The 16,194-nt window shown below is 36.9% G+C and overlaps 1 protein-coding gene across 2 annotated transcripts in view; it reads left to right on the top strand.

The window, feature by feature from the left end:
- Nucleotides 1–16,194, top strand: part of SYS1 (SYS1 golgi trafficking protein) — a 398,294-nt gene that overhangs the window by 229,894 nt on the left and 152,206 nt on the right. The window lies entirely within an intron of this gene.

Below are 16,194 nucleotides of genomic sequence, written 5' to 3'. Positions count from 1 at the left end.
AAAGAAAGAAAGAAAGAAAGAAAGAAAGAAAGAAAGAAAGAAAGGAAAAAGAAAAAAGAAAGAAAGAAAGAAAGAAAGAAAGAAAGAAAGAAAGAAAGAAAGAAAGAAAAGAAAGAAAGGAAGGAAAGGAGAGAGAAAAGAAAAGAAAGAAAGGAGAGAGAAAAGAAAAGAAAGAAAGAAAGAAAGAGGAAAGAAGGAAGGAAGGAAAAGAAAGGAAAGAGGGAAGGAAGGAAGGAAGGAAGAAAAGGAAGGAAGGAAGAAAGAAGAAAGGAAGGAAAAAGAAAGAAAGGAGGTCAGTAAGATCTTAAAGATGGTGTCTAATGAGGCCCATTGCTGCAGTAAATTTGGTAGGGCCAGAATAGGTCAGATGGATATGAATGCTTCAGAACGACACAGGCCTACTTGGAGCAGATATTGGCACTGTTGCCCACCCTCAAAATCATGGATCATATAGGCCCAGACTTGGGTTAGCCTGGGTCCCACATACCAACAACCAAGGAGCCATAAGTTTATAAAGAGCCATGAAGTCTTCAAGGAGAAGTGAATCATTCCCTAAGCTAGCCAACAGGTTGAAAGTCAGAGGGTCAGCTTCATCAAAAGAGCCAAAAGAGTAGGTGTAGCTATGATTGTCCATCACCACAGCCAGGCATCCAGTTATGTGTGTATTAAGTCATAAAATCTACCAAGTATGTCATTGTTAAGGATTAGTATAGATCAGCCAAGAAATATGTATATGGGTGTGCTGTGGGCCCACAGGTACCCATCTCCACTTCTCACACACATGCAGCACACGCATACACAGCTGAATGGCCCCTGTGCTGCAATAGCTTGGTGAAGAAGAAATTGTAGAGAATTAGCAATTGCTTACCATAAATTTTCCTTTTAGTTCTACTTCTTTGGCTGTATGACTCTGGCAAAGCATTTGTTGTTGTTTTGTTTGTCTCATATGTACAATAAAAGTACTGTTTCCTGATGGAAGAAAGGGAAAGAAGAAAGAAAGACAGAATGAAAGAAAGAACGAATGAAAGAAAGAGAGAAAGAGAGAGAGAAAGAGAGGAAGGGAGGGAGGGAGGAAGGAAGGAAGGCAGAAAGGGAGGAAGGAAGGAAGGAGAAAGAAGAAAAGAAAGAGAAAGAAAGGAAAGAAAGTAGAGAGAAGAAAGAAAGAAAGAGAGAAAGAAAAAGAAAGAGAAAGAGAGAGAAAGAAAAAGAGAAGGAAAGAAAGAAAGAAAGAAAGAAAGAAAGAAAGAAAGAAAGAAAGAAAAGAAAGAAAGAAAGAAAAAGAAAAAGAAAAGAAAGAAAGAAAGAAAAAGAGAGAGAGAGAGAGAGAGAGAGAAAAGAAAGAGTCTCCATCAGGTCTTAATGTCCTCATGTCGCCTGTAGGTGTGTGACTAGAGACTTTGTCATAGTGGCATGAGAACTCTGTCTCTCTTCACTGCTACCTTTCCAAGAGAATAGAGACCTTGTGCTCAGTCACCTGCTTTATTTTCCCAGCCCAGCAGTTAGAAAGGAGAGGTTATAATGGGCTTAGGGGCCTTAGCATCAGGGAAGCTAGAAATACCTGCTACAGTCTGCTGAACAGATTCTCTCCTCTATGTATGGACAGAAATACATTAAACAGTTTCCCTGACATGTTGCTGATTGCATGGGGGAGGGAAAAATAAACTGACATGTAAACAAGCAAAAGAGCCAGAGTCATAAATGCTGTGTGCTGTGGTACAATTAGCATGAACTTTGGTTCCCACCACTTGCATAGTCTTGGGTCACAGGATCTCTGATACTGACCTCCTGCCTCTTAATGAGGGGATATAATAACCATCGCATAAAGATGCTTAGATGTGTTCAGTGAGATGATCACAGCCAAAGTGCTCAGGGAAAAGTGCCAGAATGACAACAAATTTGGAAATAATAATAACAAAACAATCTTTTCTTATATGTTCTTTGAAATAGAGGTAAAACTCATATAAAGAAATGCACAGATCTTATATATCTGTTTGAATGAGATTGACAAACACATACACATGGTTGCCCAACACCTAGATGAGCATATAGAACATTCATCTTGCCTTATGCCCCTTTCAAATTCACTCGAAGCCCTTCAGGCGCAAATCTTATACTGACATAGAAACTAATAACTTGCTTGTTTTTAATCCTTACATAATGAAATCATATGATAACATTACCTTTTGTGTCTGACTGTTATTCAATGTTTGAGATTCATTGTTTTTGTATGTATCAACAGTTCATTCTTTTTATTGTTGAATAATATTACATTGTTTGAGTCTCCATATTTGTTCTTCCATTTATCTGCTGGTACATGAACATTTGGTGTTCCCAACTGAGCGATAGTGAATTAAGATATCACATAAATCCCTGTACAAGACACAATAACATGTATTTTTAATTATCTGTGGTAAATACCTAGGAGTGAAATTTTTTCCCAGTGTGTGGTTTGGGTTTTTTTTTTTCTTTTTCTTTTTCTTACCGATGGTGTATTCAGAAGAGTAGAAGTTTTAAAGTGTGACAGAATCAAATATATCTATTTTCCCTTTTGAATTGGATATTACTGTGTCTAAGAACTTTTGCCCTTTCCAAGCCTGCAAAAATGTTCTGTTTGTGATATCTTTCCCTAGAAGCTGCATAGGTTTAGCATCTATGTTAAGGTTTATGGTTCCAACTGATTAATATTTGCATTCCATGCAAGGTACAGATCAAGGTTCCTTTCTTCCAAGATGCTCTTGTTTTTACTAATTATTGATAATGCTGCTATGGACATTCATGTGCAAATTTTTGTGTGAATACATTTTCAGTTCTCTTTGGTATTATCATGGAAGTGGAATTTTGGGGTCACATGGCAACACTGTTTAACTCTTGAAGAAACTGACACACTGTTTTCTACAATGACTCTACCATTTTATAGTCCCACCAGCAATGTCTGAATGTTGCTGTTTCTCCACATCCTCATCAATACTTGCTATTGTATGTTTTTTAAGATTATAGTTATTGCAAAAGGTGTGAAGTGGTATCATGTTGTGGTTTTGATTTGTATTTTTCCTGAGGACTAATGAAATTGCACATCATTTCTTTTTTTTTTTTTTTTTTTTGAGACAGAATCTTGCTCTGTCATTCTGGCTGGAGTGCAATGGCACGATCTCGGCTCACTGCAACCTCCGCCTCCTGGGTTCAAGCAATTCTCCTGCCTCAGTCTCCCGAGTAGCTGAGATTACAGTCATGCACCACCATGCCTGGCTAATTTTTGTATTTTTAGTAGAGACGGGGTTTCACCATGTTGGGCAGGCTGCTCTCGAACTCCTGACCTCAAGTGATCCACCTGCCTCAGCCTCCCAAAATGCTGGGATTACAGGCATGAGCCACTGCTCCTGGCTAGCAATGTGTTATTGATCTCAAGAGATTATATTAAAATAATTGTAAGCATTTAAAAATTATTTTAATGATCTAATTTAATTATTAGTCAATAGCTATTCTGGGTGTCTTGTATTTACACATGAATTTTAGGATTAACATGTCAATTTCTGCAAAAAGTCATCTGGAATTTTATAAGAATTCTATTGAATTTATAGATCAAATATGGAAAACAGCCAGCCTAGTAATATCAAGTCTTCGATTCACAAACAAGGAATGGCTCTCTCTGTCTTTTTTTTTTAATGTTGTTGAACAATGATTTGTTGTTTTTCAGTGTACAGGTGTTGCTATTTTTTTGCTTAAGTGAACTACTATGTGTTTCATTCTTCTAAGGCTATTGTAAATGGGTTTTTTCATAATGCACATGCAATTTCATATGCGTAATACATTGACATTATGTCTTCCACCTTCCTGAATTCATTTATTAGCTCTAATAATATTTTGGGGTGGTATGTATTCTTAAGGGTTTTCTTTATATACCATCAGGTCAATGAGTATTTTATGTATGGCAAGTCTAATGGTGATGAACTTGAAGTATTTATATATCTGGGAGTATCTTAATTTTTCCCTGACTTTAAAGATAGATTTGCCACGATATAGAATTCTTGCTGGACAAATATTTCTTTCACCACTTTTGGCATATTCTCTCACTATCTTCTGGCTTGAATGGTTTTCATGAGAAGTAATCTGCTAAGCTTATTGATTAGTCATCTTTGTCATTGATATCTTGATTATAAATTGTCTAGGTGTGGATCTCTTAGATTTTTTCTTACTTGGCATTCATTGAGCTTCTTAGATGTGGAGATTAATAGTGTTAAGCAAAATCAAAATGTTTTTAGCCATTATATCTTCAAATGTCCTGTGCCATTCTCTCTTTCTTCTGAAATCCCCATTATGCATACGTTTTTACACTAGATTATGCTCCATAAGTCTTTGAAACTCTGTTCATTTTTTTCTTTTTTTCTTTTTTTTTTACTGTTCCTCAGAGTGTATAATCTCAACTGATCTATACTTACGTCGGGTTTTTCTTCTGTCCATTCCTACCTGCTGGTGAGCCCCTCTGGTGAATTTCTATCTCAGCGATTGTACTTTACAACTTCATCACTTATCTTGAATTATTTCAGTATTGTGAGATATGATTTTCATACTTTTCTTTAGTCTTTTTGTCCATGATTTCCTTTAGTTTGTTGAGTATACTAGCTGATGTCTTTGTCCACTAGGCCATTGTCTGGGGCTCCTAGATGAACATTTTTTTTTTTTTTTTTTTTGAGACAGAATCTTGCACTGTCGCCCAGGCTGGAGTGCAGTAGCGCGATCTTGGCTCACTGCAAGCTCTGCCTCCCAGGTTCAAGCCATTCTCTTGCCTCAGCCGCCCGACTAGCTGGGACTACAGGCACCTGCCACCATGCCCGGATAATTGTTTGTATTTTTAGTAGAGACAGGGTTCACCATGTTAGCCAGGATGGTCTCGATCTCCTGACCTCGTGATCCACCCGCCTCGGCCTCCCAAAGTGCTGGGATTACAGGCATAAGCCACTGCGCCCAGCCTTAAAGGAATATTTCTATTTATTGTTTTCCCTCTTTTCTGTATATGGGCAATATTTCCTGTTTCTTTGCATGTCTCATAATTTTTAAATAAAACTGGACTTTTTACCTAATATAATTTGCAGCTTTGGAAACAGATTATCTCTTCACCATTTGTTTGTGAGGTTTTCATTGCTGATTACTCACTTGGTAACCTTCTTGGACTAATTTTGTGAAGTCTACGTTACGTGTCATGTGCAGCCACTAAAGTCTTTGTTTTGTTAGCTTATTAGTCGGGTAATGAGTGGACAGCAATGATCTTAAATTATGTAATTCACCTGGACTTTTCCAAGGGGTTGTGTGTGTATATGATGAGGCATATATTCATTGTTGCAGCAAGCAGTTTACAACTCTACTTTGGACTTCACTTCCTACTCACAGAGAGCATAGAATTCAGCCAGAGGTAACTATTAGGGCATTCTTAGGCCTTTCCTGAGCATGTCCACAGCACTGGGGAAAACATACAATGCTACACATGGGTATAGCCTTTTAAATTCCCAAAAGTAACACAAAGAGTTTCAAGACACACTGGACACCTCATTTCCTACGTTTTCAGTTTTTGTTTTTTGGTCATGCTCTTTTTAGCTCTAGTTAGTCTTGCGTCTGAAGTAGCTATGAGGTCAAAAAACTTCCCCAGAATGAAATCATGTCCTTTACAGCAACATGGATAGAACTGGAGGCCATTATTTTCAGTGAAAGAACTCAGAAACAGAAAGTCAAAAACTGCATGTTCTCACTTATAAGTGGTAACTAAATAATGTCTACACATGGACATAGAGTGTGCTATAATAGATACTGATGACTTGGAAGGGTGAGAGGGTGGATGACAGAGGGATGAAGAATTACTTAATAAGTACAATGTACATTATTCAAGTGATGGTTTCACTAAAACACCAGACTTCACTACTATATAATATATCCATTAACAAAACTGTACTTGTACCAATTACATTTATACACATAAAATAATTGCCTCTGGGATAGCATTGGCCACACAGACCACACTCTGAGTTACATGAGATAAATGTATGTTTTAAGAAAAAAAGCTTTTTAAAAGAGTTGGCACATGGGTAAATTTGTGATAATTTCCTAGGGATGAAGATTTTGAAGGCAGAAAGAGGAAATCCTTCTCTCCTTCAGTGACTGCTAGGCTGCTGGTTTTCACAACTATTGCAGTGCAAGACTACTGACTTTCCAGGATACCACACAGCTGGACAAAAATATGGGAAAAGAACAAGTTACACATCACAAAACTGTCTCTTTTTGCTGAGCTTCACTTGTTATTCTTAATAAAACACTCCTTGAATTGTTGTAAGCCTTGGGTTGAATTCCTTTTAAATTTGTGTAAATTTAAGGGGTACAAGTACAGTTTTGTGGCATTGATACATTGCACAGTGGTGAAGTATGGGCTTTTAGTGTAACCACCTTCCAAATAATGTACAAAGAACTCAGTAAGTAATTTCTCACTCCTTTCCTTCCTCCCATCCTTCCATGATTCTGAGTCTCCAGTGTCTATTAGTTCACACTCTGTGTCCATATTACTTAGCTCTCACTTGTAAGTGAGAATATGTAGTACTTGACTTTCTGTTTCTGAGTGGTTTACTTAAGATAATGGCCTCCAGTTCCATCTATGTTGCTGTAAAAGACATGACTTCATTCTTACTTAGGGCTAAATAGTATTCCATATATATATTCCATATATATTCCATCTACATATTCCATATCTATATAATCCATACATATTCCATATATCTATATTCCATATCTGTATTCCATATCTATATTCCATATATATTCTCCATATATATTCCATAAATACATTCCATATATATTCATATACATATTCCATATATAGATATTCCATATGTATATTCCATATACCTATTCAATATGTATATTCCATATATACATTCCATATACCTATTCCATATATATTCCATATATATATTCCATATACATATATTCCATATATATATATATATATATATATATATATATAAACATTTTCTTTATCCAGTCCTCTGCTGATGGACACTTAGGTTAATTACATCTCTTTGCTATTGTGAACACTGCTGCAATAATCACGTAAGTGCAGGTATCTATTTGATATAATAATTTATTTCACTTTGGGTAAATACCTAGTATTGAGACTGCTGAATCAAATGGTAGTGCTATTTTTAGTTCTTCGAGAAATCACCAAATTGTTTTCCATTGAGCTTATACTAATTTACATTCCCTCCAACAATGTATAAGCATTCTTTTTTCTCTGCATCCTCACAACATCTTGTTATTTTGTTACTTTTTAATAATAGCCATTCTGACTAGTGTAAGATGATATCTTCTTGTGGTCTTAATTTGCATTTTTCTGATGATTAGTGATGTTGAGCATTATTTCAGATGCTTGTTGGCCATCTGTATGTCTTCTTTTGAAAAATGTATATTCATGCCCATTGCCCAGTTTTTAAGGAAATATTTGATTTTTGTTGTTGGTGAGTTTTTTGCATACACTATAAATTCTGATATCAGTCCTCTGTTGGAGGTAGAGTTTACAAATATTTTCTCCCGCCCTTCAGGTTGTCTGTTTACTTGTTGATTGTTTCTTTTGCTGTAAAGAAGATTTTTAGTTTAATTAAGTCCCATTTGTCTATTTTTGGTCTTGTTTCTTGTGCTTATGAGGTACGAACTCTTAGCCTAGACCAATGCCGAGATTTTACTTAAGTTTTCTTCTAGGATTTTTATAGTTTCAGGTCTTACATTTAAGTCTGTAATCCATCTTGAGTTGACGTTTGTATATGGATAGAGACAGGGGTCCAATTTCATTATTCCACATATGGCAATTTAGTTTTCCTAGCACCATTTAATGAAAAGGATGTCCTTCCCCACGTGTCCATTTTAATTGACTTTGTCAAAGATCAGTTGGCTGTAGATATATGACTTTATTTCTGGATTCTCTATTCTGTTCTACTGATCTATGTGTCTCTTTGTATACCAGAACCATGATATTTTGGTTACTATACCCTTGTAGTATAATTTGAGGTCTGGTAAGGTGATGTCTCCAGCTTTGTTATTTTTGCTTAGGAGTGCTTTGACAATTTAGGCTCTTTTTTGGTTCCATATACATTTTAGGATATTTTTTTTTTCTGATTCTGTGAGGAATGACATTTGATAGACGTTGCAATGGATCCGGAGATTGCTTTGGGCAGTATTGGCATTTTAACAATATTAATTCTTCCAGTCCTTGAGCATAGGATGTTTTTCCATTTCACTGGGTCATCTACAGTTTCATTCATGAGTGTTTTGTAGTTTTCCTTACAGAAATCTTTCACTGCAGGATGAAAGATTTTTCTTTTTTTTCTTTTTCTTTTTTCTTTTTATAGCTCCAGTAAATGGTATTGATTTGATTGAGAAAGGCTGATTATGGCAATATTTGTGAGTACAGGTTGAGAATCCCTAATCCAAAAAATTCAGATCCAAAATACTCCAAAATCCTAAAATTTTTGAGGGTTAACATGAAGTCACAAGTAGGAAATACCGTCCCGACTGCATGTGATGGGTCACACTTAGAATGCAGTCTCAAAACAATAAAAATGACATTGCTGAACCTGCAGAAAAAGTGCCTATAGATGACATAGTGAAAATATACGATGGGTTTATTAGCAGCATGCATTTATAAGAAAACAAGAAATCGGCCGGGCGCGGTGGCTCAGGCCTGTAATCCCAGCACTTTGGGAGGCCGAGGCGGGCGGATCAAGGGTCAGGAGATCGAGACCATCCTGGCTAACACGGTGAAACCCTGTCTGTACTAAAAAATACAAAAAAATTAGCCGGGCGTGAGGGCGGGCGCCTGTAATCCCAGCTACTGAGGAGGCTGGGGCAGGAGAATGGTATGAATCTGGGAGGCGGAGCTTGCAGTGAGCCGAGATTGCGCCGCTGCACTCCAGCCTGGGCGACAGAGAGAGACTCTGTCAAACAAAAACAAAAACAAAAACAAAAACAAAAAAACAAAAACAAAAACAAAAAACAAGAAATCATGTCATTTTAAATATTAAAGCAGAGACTTCTAAGAAAAAAACGACTGTTAATGAGACAGATGACACTGCTAAAAAATCATTTAAAAAAAATATCCGGTGCAATGCCTCCTTATCCCTAGAGGACTCACTTCCTAGTCCCTCAATTGCTTCTGATATCTCTTTTAACCTAAAAAAAAAAAAAAAAAAAAGACAGAGTACAATAACCTTTTAAAATATGACACAGGGTATTTATCTAAAAAAAAAAAACCCCCACAACCAATATTAAACTCAATGCTAAAAAGCTAAAAGTTTTTCCTTAAGATCAGAAACAAGACAGACAGGGATGCAGCTATTGCCATTTCTATTCACATTGTACTTGGAATTTTAGCCACAGAAAGCAAGCAAGGAAAAGAAATGAAAGGCATCCAAATTTAAAAAATGGGGGGGGTCAAAAACAAAATTAAAATGCAAGTTAAAAAATTATTCGAACTGAATGACAATAATGATAGAACCGATCAAAACCTCTGGGATACAGCAAAGACAGTGCTAAGAGGAAAGTCCATAGCCCTAAATGCCTACATCAAAAAGTCTGAAAGAGCACAAATAGACAATCTAAGGTCATGCCTTAAGAAACTAGAGAAACAAGAACAAGTCAAACCTAAACCCAGCAGAAGAAAGGAAATAACCAAGATCAGAGCAGAACTAAATGAAATTGACACAAACAAACAAACAAAAAACAGTAACAAAGATAAATGAAACAAAATGCTGGTTCTTTGAAAAGATAAGTAAGATTGATAGATCATTAGCAAGATTAAGAAAGAAAAGAAGAGAGAAAATCCAAATAACTTCACTGAGAAATGAAACAGGAGATATTACAACTGACACCACTGAAATACAGAAGATCATTCAAGGTTATTATAAACACCTTTAAGCACATAAACTGGAAAACCTAGAAGAGATGGATAAATTCCTGGAAAAAATACAACCCTCCTAGCTTAAATCAGAAAGAATTAGATACCCTGAACAGACCAATAACAAGCAGCCAGATTGATAGAGTAATTTAGAAATTGCCAACAAAAAAAGTTCAGGACCAGACAGATTCACAGCAGAATTCTACCAGACATTCAAAGAAGAACTGATACCAATCCTTTTGACACTATTCCACAAGATAGAGAAAGAAAGAACCCACCCTAATTCATTCTATGAAGCCAGCATCAGCCTAATACCAAAACCAGGAAAGGACACAACCAAAAAAGAAAACTACAGACCGATATCTTTGATGAACATAGATGCTAAAACCCTTAACAAAATACTAGCTAACTGAATCCAATAACATATCAAAAAGATAATCCACCATGATCAAGTGAGTTTCATACCAGCGATGCAGGGATGGTTTAACATAAGCAAGTCAATAAATGTGATTCACCACATAAGCAGAATCAAAAACAAAAATCACATGATCATCTCAACAGATGCAGAAAAAGCATTCGACAAAATCCAGCATCCCTTTATGATCAAAACTCTCAGTAAAATCGGCATACAAGGGTCATACCTTAATGTAATAAAAGCTGTCTATGACAAACCCACAGCCAACATAATACTGAATGGGGAAAAGTTGAAGGCATTCACCCTGAAAATGGGAACAAGACAAAGATGCCCACTCTTACCACTCCTCTTTAACGCAGTACTGGAAGTCTTAGCCAGAGCAATCCGACAAGAGAAAGAGATAAAAGGCATCCAAACTGGTAAAGAGGGAGTCAAACTGTTCCTGTTTGCTGACGATATGACTTTTTACCTTGAAAACCCTAAGGATTCCTCCAGAAACTGGAGAACTGATAAAGGAATTCAGCGAAGTTTCCAGATACAAGATTAATGTATTCAAACTAGTAGCTCTTCTATACACCAACAGTGACCAAGCAGAGAATCAATTTAAGAACTCAACCCCTTTTACAATAGCTGCAAAAATAAAATAAAATAAAATACTTAGGAGTACATCTGACAAAGGAGTTGAAAGGCCTCTACAAGGAAAACTACGAAGCACTGCTTAAAAAAATCATAGACAACACAAACAAATGCAAAACACATCCCATGCTCATGGAAGAGTAGAATTAATATTGTGAAAATGACCATACTGACAAAAGCAATCTACAAATTCAAGGTAATCTCCATCAAAATACTACCATCATTCTTCACAGATTTAGAAAAAAAATTCTAAAATTTACATGGAACCAAAAAAGAGCCCACATAGCCAAAGCAAGACTAAGCAAAAAGAACAAATCTGGAGGCATCACACTACCTTATTTCAAACTATACTATAAGGCCATAGTCACCCAAACAGTGTGGCACTGGTATAAAAATAGGCACATAGACCAATTGAACAGAATAGAGAACCCAGAAATAAACCCAAATGCTTATAGCTAACTGATCTTTGGCAAAGCAAATGAAAACATAAAGTGGGGAAAAACAACTCCCTTTTCAACAAACGGTGCTGGGATAATTGGCTAGCCACATGTAGGAGAATGAAATGAGATCCTCATTCTCACACTTTATACAAAAATCAACTCAAGACAGATTAAAGACTTAGACCTAAGACCTGAAACTATAAAAATTCTAGAAGATAACATTGGAAAAATCCTTCTAAACATTGGCTTAGGCAAGGATTTCATGACCAAAAGGCAAAAAGCAATTGCAATAAAAACGAAGATAAATAGCTGGGACCTAATTAAACTAAAGGGCTTTTGCATGGCAAAAGGAACAGTCAGTAGAGCAAATGGACAACCCACAGAGTGGGAGAAAATCTTCACATTCTATACATCTGACAAAGGACTAATATCCAGAATCTACAATGAACTCAAACAAATCAGTAAGAAAAAACAATCATTCCCATCAAAAAGTAGGCTAAGGACATGAACAGACAATCCTTAAAAGAATATATACAAATGGCCAACAAACATATGAAAAAATGCTCAACATCACTAATGATCAGGGGAATGCAAATCAAAACCACAATGCAATACCACCTTACTCCTACAAGAATGGCCATAATTGAAGAATCGAAAAACTGTAGATGTTGATGTGGATGTGGCGATCAGGGAACACTTCTACACTGCTGGTGGGAATGTAAACTAGTACAGCTGCTATGGAAAACAGTGTGGAGATTCCTTAAATAACTAAAAGTAGAACTACCATTTGATCCAGCAATCCCACTACTGGGTAACTACCCAGAGGAAAAGAAGTTATTATTCAAAAAAGATACTTCACATGCATGTTTATAGCAGCACAATTCACAATAGCAAAATCCTGGAACCAACCCAAATGCCTATCAATCAATGAGTAGATAAAGAAACTCTGATATATATATACACACACACACACATATATATATCTCAGAGTTATATGTATACGTATATATATATGTGTATGTGTATATATATGTATAAAATCTTTGTCTTTGACTTTAGCAGTGCAATTAAAATGTGACTTGGAGAGAATCTGTTTTATCTACGTATATATTCATAGAATATATATATATGGGCAACATGTATCATAGAATTATATATATCTTTCTTTGTCTTTGTCTTTGACTTTAGCAATGCAATTAAAATGGAGAGAACCTATTTTATATATATATATTTTATATATGTATATATAAACATTATATATGTTTATATTTATATATCATATATATGAATATATATATTCACAGAATATATATGGGCAGCACATATCATAGAATATATATATATATCTCATCGTGTTGCCCATATATGTATATATGATGGACTACTACTCAGCCATAAAAAGGAATGAATTAACAGCTATTTCAATGATCTGGATGAGATTAGAGATTATTATTCCAAGTGAAGTAACTCAGAATGGAAAATTAAACATCGTATGTTCTCATTGATATGTGGGAGCTAACCTATGAGGACACGAAGGAATAAGAATGATACAGTGGACTTTGGGGACTTGGGGGGAAGAGTGGGAGGGGGGGCGAGGGAAAAAAGACAACTAATATGGTGCAGTGTATACTGCTCCCGTGATGGGTGCACCAGGTTCTCACAAATCTCCACTAAAGAACTTAACTCATACAACCAAATACCACCTGTACCCCAACAACTTACAGAAAAATAAAATTAAAAAAATAAAGGAACAGGGAAACTACCTTCACTAGCAGACAATACATATGCAAAAATTTCCAAAGCATCAACTAAGAAACCATGGGACCTAACAAACGAAATCACCAATGTTGCTGAATCCATGATTAAAAGATAACAATCGGTTGTATTTCTATACATTGATAATGAAAAATTCGAAATTAAAATTCAGTAAACAATTCTATTTAGAATGTCATAAAAAACAAAATGCTTAGAAATATAAATTACCCATGACATGTAAGTCTTATACACTAAAGGCTACAAAACATTTTCCCAAGAAAGTAAAGACCTAAATAAATGGATGTAGATCCTGTATTTGTGAAATGGAGGACTTAATATTGTTAAGATGGCATGCTACCCAAAGTGATCATCAAATCACTGCAATTCTTTTTTTTTTTTTTTTTTTTTTTTTTTGAGATGGAGTCTTGCTCTGTCGCCCAGGCTGGAGTGCAGTGGCACGATCTCAGCTCACTGCAACCTCCGCCTCCCAGGTTCAAGCGATTCTCCTGTCTCAGCCTCCCGAGTAGCTGACATTACAGGCGCACACTGCCATGCCCAGCTAATTTTTTGTATTTTACTAGAGAAGGGGTTTCATCGTGTTGCCCAAGTTGGTCTCGAACTTCTGAGCTCAGGCAATCCACCTGCCTCGGCCTCCCAAAGTGCTAGGATTACAGCCACTGCACCAGGCCCAAATCAATGCAATTCTCATAAAAAATTTTATGGCTTTCTTGTAGAAATGGAAAAGCGGGTTCTAACATTCATTTGGAATTTCAAGGGATCCCAAATAGCCATACAATCTTGACTAAGAAGAACACAGTTGGAAGACTCACACTTCACAAATACTATCTTATAACCCATTATTTAAACTGATAACAACTTAACACTGCTTCCATAAACAAACAAACGAGAAAGAAAACTAATAAAGACTCTCTACTTTAACTTCATTCGTGCCACTTTTTAACTTATAATTGCTGTGCTTTCTCTCACCCCGTGCACAGAAATGCTCTGTGCCCTATACCTGCAACCGGGAGATGAAGGAGGGGTGGCATCATGATACAAGTGTTTTTCCTACCCCTTCAGTGCCTCTTTCAGTGACATAAAGTTAAAATCAGTCACTGTGAGTGCTCACCTGATTTTTCGGTTCTTATAAAGGTGCTCTTTCTCTGCAGATACTTGTTAAATTGGCGACCTTGTTGGGGGCGGAGGGGATCATTGGAGCCTTGTATTCCACCATCTTGTTCTGCCACTCTCCTCCCTTAATTTTTGTTCTCTCTGAAAGATTTTATTTCTCCTTCATTTCTGAAGGATATCTTTGCTGAGTGTGATGTTCCTGGCTGATAATTTTTTTCTTTTGGTAATTTGAGTATATTATACCATTCTTTCCTGGCCTGTAAGGTTTCTGCTGAGAAATTCTGTTAGTCAAATGGGAATTGCCGTATATGTGACTTGACATTTTTATCTTGCTGCTTTTAAAAATCTTTGTCTTTGACTTTTAGCAATGCAATTAAAATGTGCCTTGGAGAGAACCTGTTTAGGTTGAATTATTTAGGGTTCTTATAGCTTCCTGGACCTGGATTTCTATCTCTCTGCCAAGATGCAAGAACTTTTCTGCTATTATTTTATGCATCTGATGGAAAAGTTGCCTCTTCCAATTTTATGGAGTAGATTTCGTAAGTGAAAGCTTATTTTTATGAATGGATCTTTAGGTATTAGTTCATTTGGGTTTGTCGGGTTTTGTTGTAGGTGTATGTAGCAGTATTATTTCCACATAGTTTCTTCACCTATAATCCACACTTGTGCCAATTGAGAGTTTCTCAGCACCCTAGTTGAGAGAGTGTGCTGCTACAGTGGCATGGCTTTGCCAGTGCTGTGGTTCCAGTGCTAATTCTCAGGTTAGGGGTGTGTGCATCCACGTGGTAGGTGATTCAATTAAGGTATGACTCAATGGCGTTGGGGCCAGAGTGCTGTTATCCTGGCTGGAAGTATGGGCGCATGTTTATTCAGTCAGTGTGCATGACTACAGGCGAGGGGTGGCCTGTGAAGCTGTTTCTTGGTCTCAGGACATGGAAGTACAGAAGCTCAACTGGTCTGAAGACATGTCTACCAGGGTCAGTCTACTGGGCTTTTTCTCAGGCCCAAGATGTGGGTGTAAGGTTGATTGGATGGCCTATAAGAGGAAGGGGGTAAGAGAGGAAAGAGGGCTGTTTCTCAGGCACTTGACACAGCTGAATGGCTGCGTGGCTAGGCTTTGAGCATTTCTGTAAGGGGTGGCCCAAGAAGACGTTTTGTAGGCTTAGGGTGCAGGCACGGAGCTTCTTGGTTGTCCTTCAGGTGTGACCACAAGAGGCAGTCTGTGAGACTGTTTCTCAGACCTGGGACATGACCACATAGCTGCTCAGCTGGCTTGGGTATGCCCACTAGGGGTGGCCCATGGGCTGTTTCTCAGGTTTGGGAAATGGGCTTTTGGCAGTTGGGCCAGCGTGGTGTCATGTCCAGCACGGGAGCTTGTGAGTCTGTTTCTCAAGCTCTTATTGGGAGCACAGGGCCACTGGGCAGGCCACGGATGTGTCTGTGGAGGGAGAGGGTGTTACAGGGCTATTTCTCAGGTACTCAGTGTGGACATATAGCCACTCTGCTGCCACAGGGGCATATAAGTTGTGTCAAGTTCAGTGGCCTCTCTCCTACTTGGTGAACTTTAAAATATTCTACTATTTTTTCCTTTTTTTTTATCATTTGATATTTTCCCAATCATGATACCACATCTAAGATGTATGCAGCACTATACCATGTTTCTGCTTTCCAAATTACCGATTTCTGCTTTCATCTTTATCAATAGATTTATTTTTTATTTTGAAATGCTTTTTTTTCAAATTTCATTAAACCCAATCATGATATGAGTATCATAATCACATGTTATGCCCGGTTTGCATTTTCCTGCTTTGTTTTTGCATATCTTGTGCACATTTGTTTTATCTGTATCTTTTGGACACTAGATTAGTTGAAAGTTTTGTTTTTGATCCATA

The sequence above is a fragment of the Macaca thibetana genome, chromosome 10, assembly GCF_024542745.1.
Source record: "Macaca thibetana thibetana isolate TM-01 chromosome 10, ASM2454274v1, whole genome shotgun sequence".
Taxonomy (NCBI): domain Eukaryota; kingdom Metazoa; phylum Chordata; class Mammalia; order Primates; family Cercopithecidae; genus Macaca; species Macaca thibetana.
Note: the sequence above shows the minus strand (reverse complement) of the source record. Positions and strands in the feature narration are given on the sequence as shown.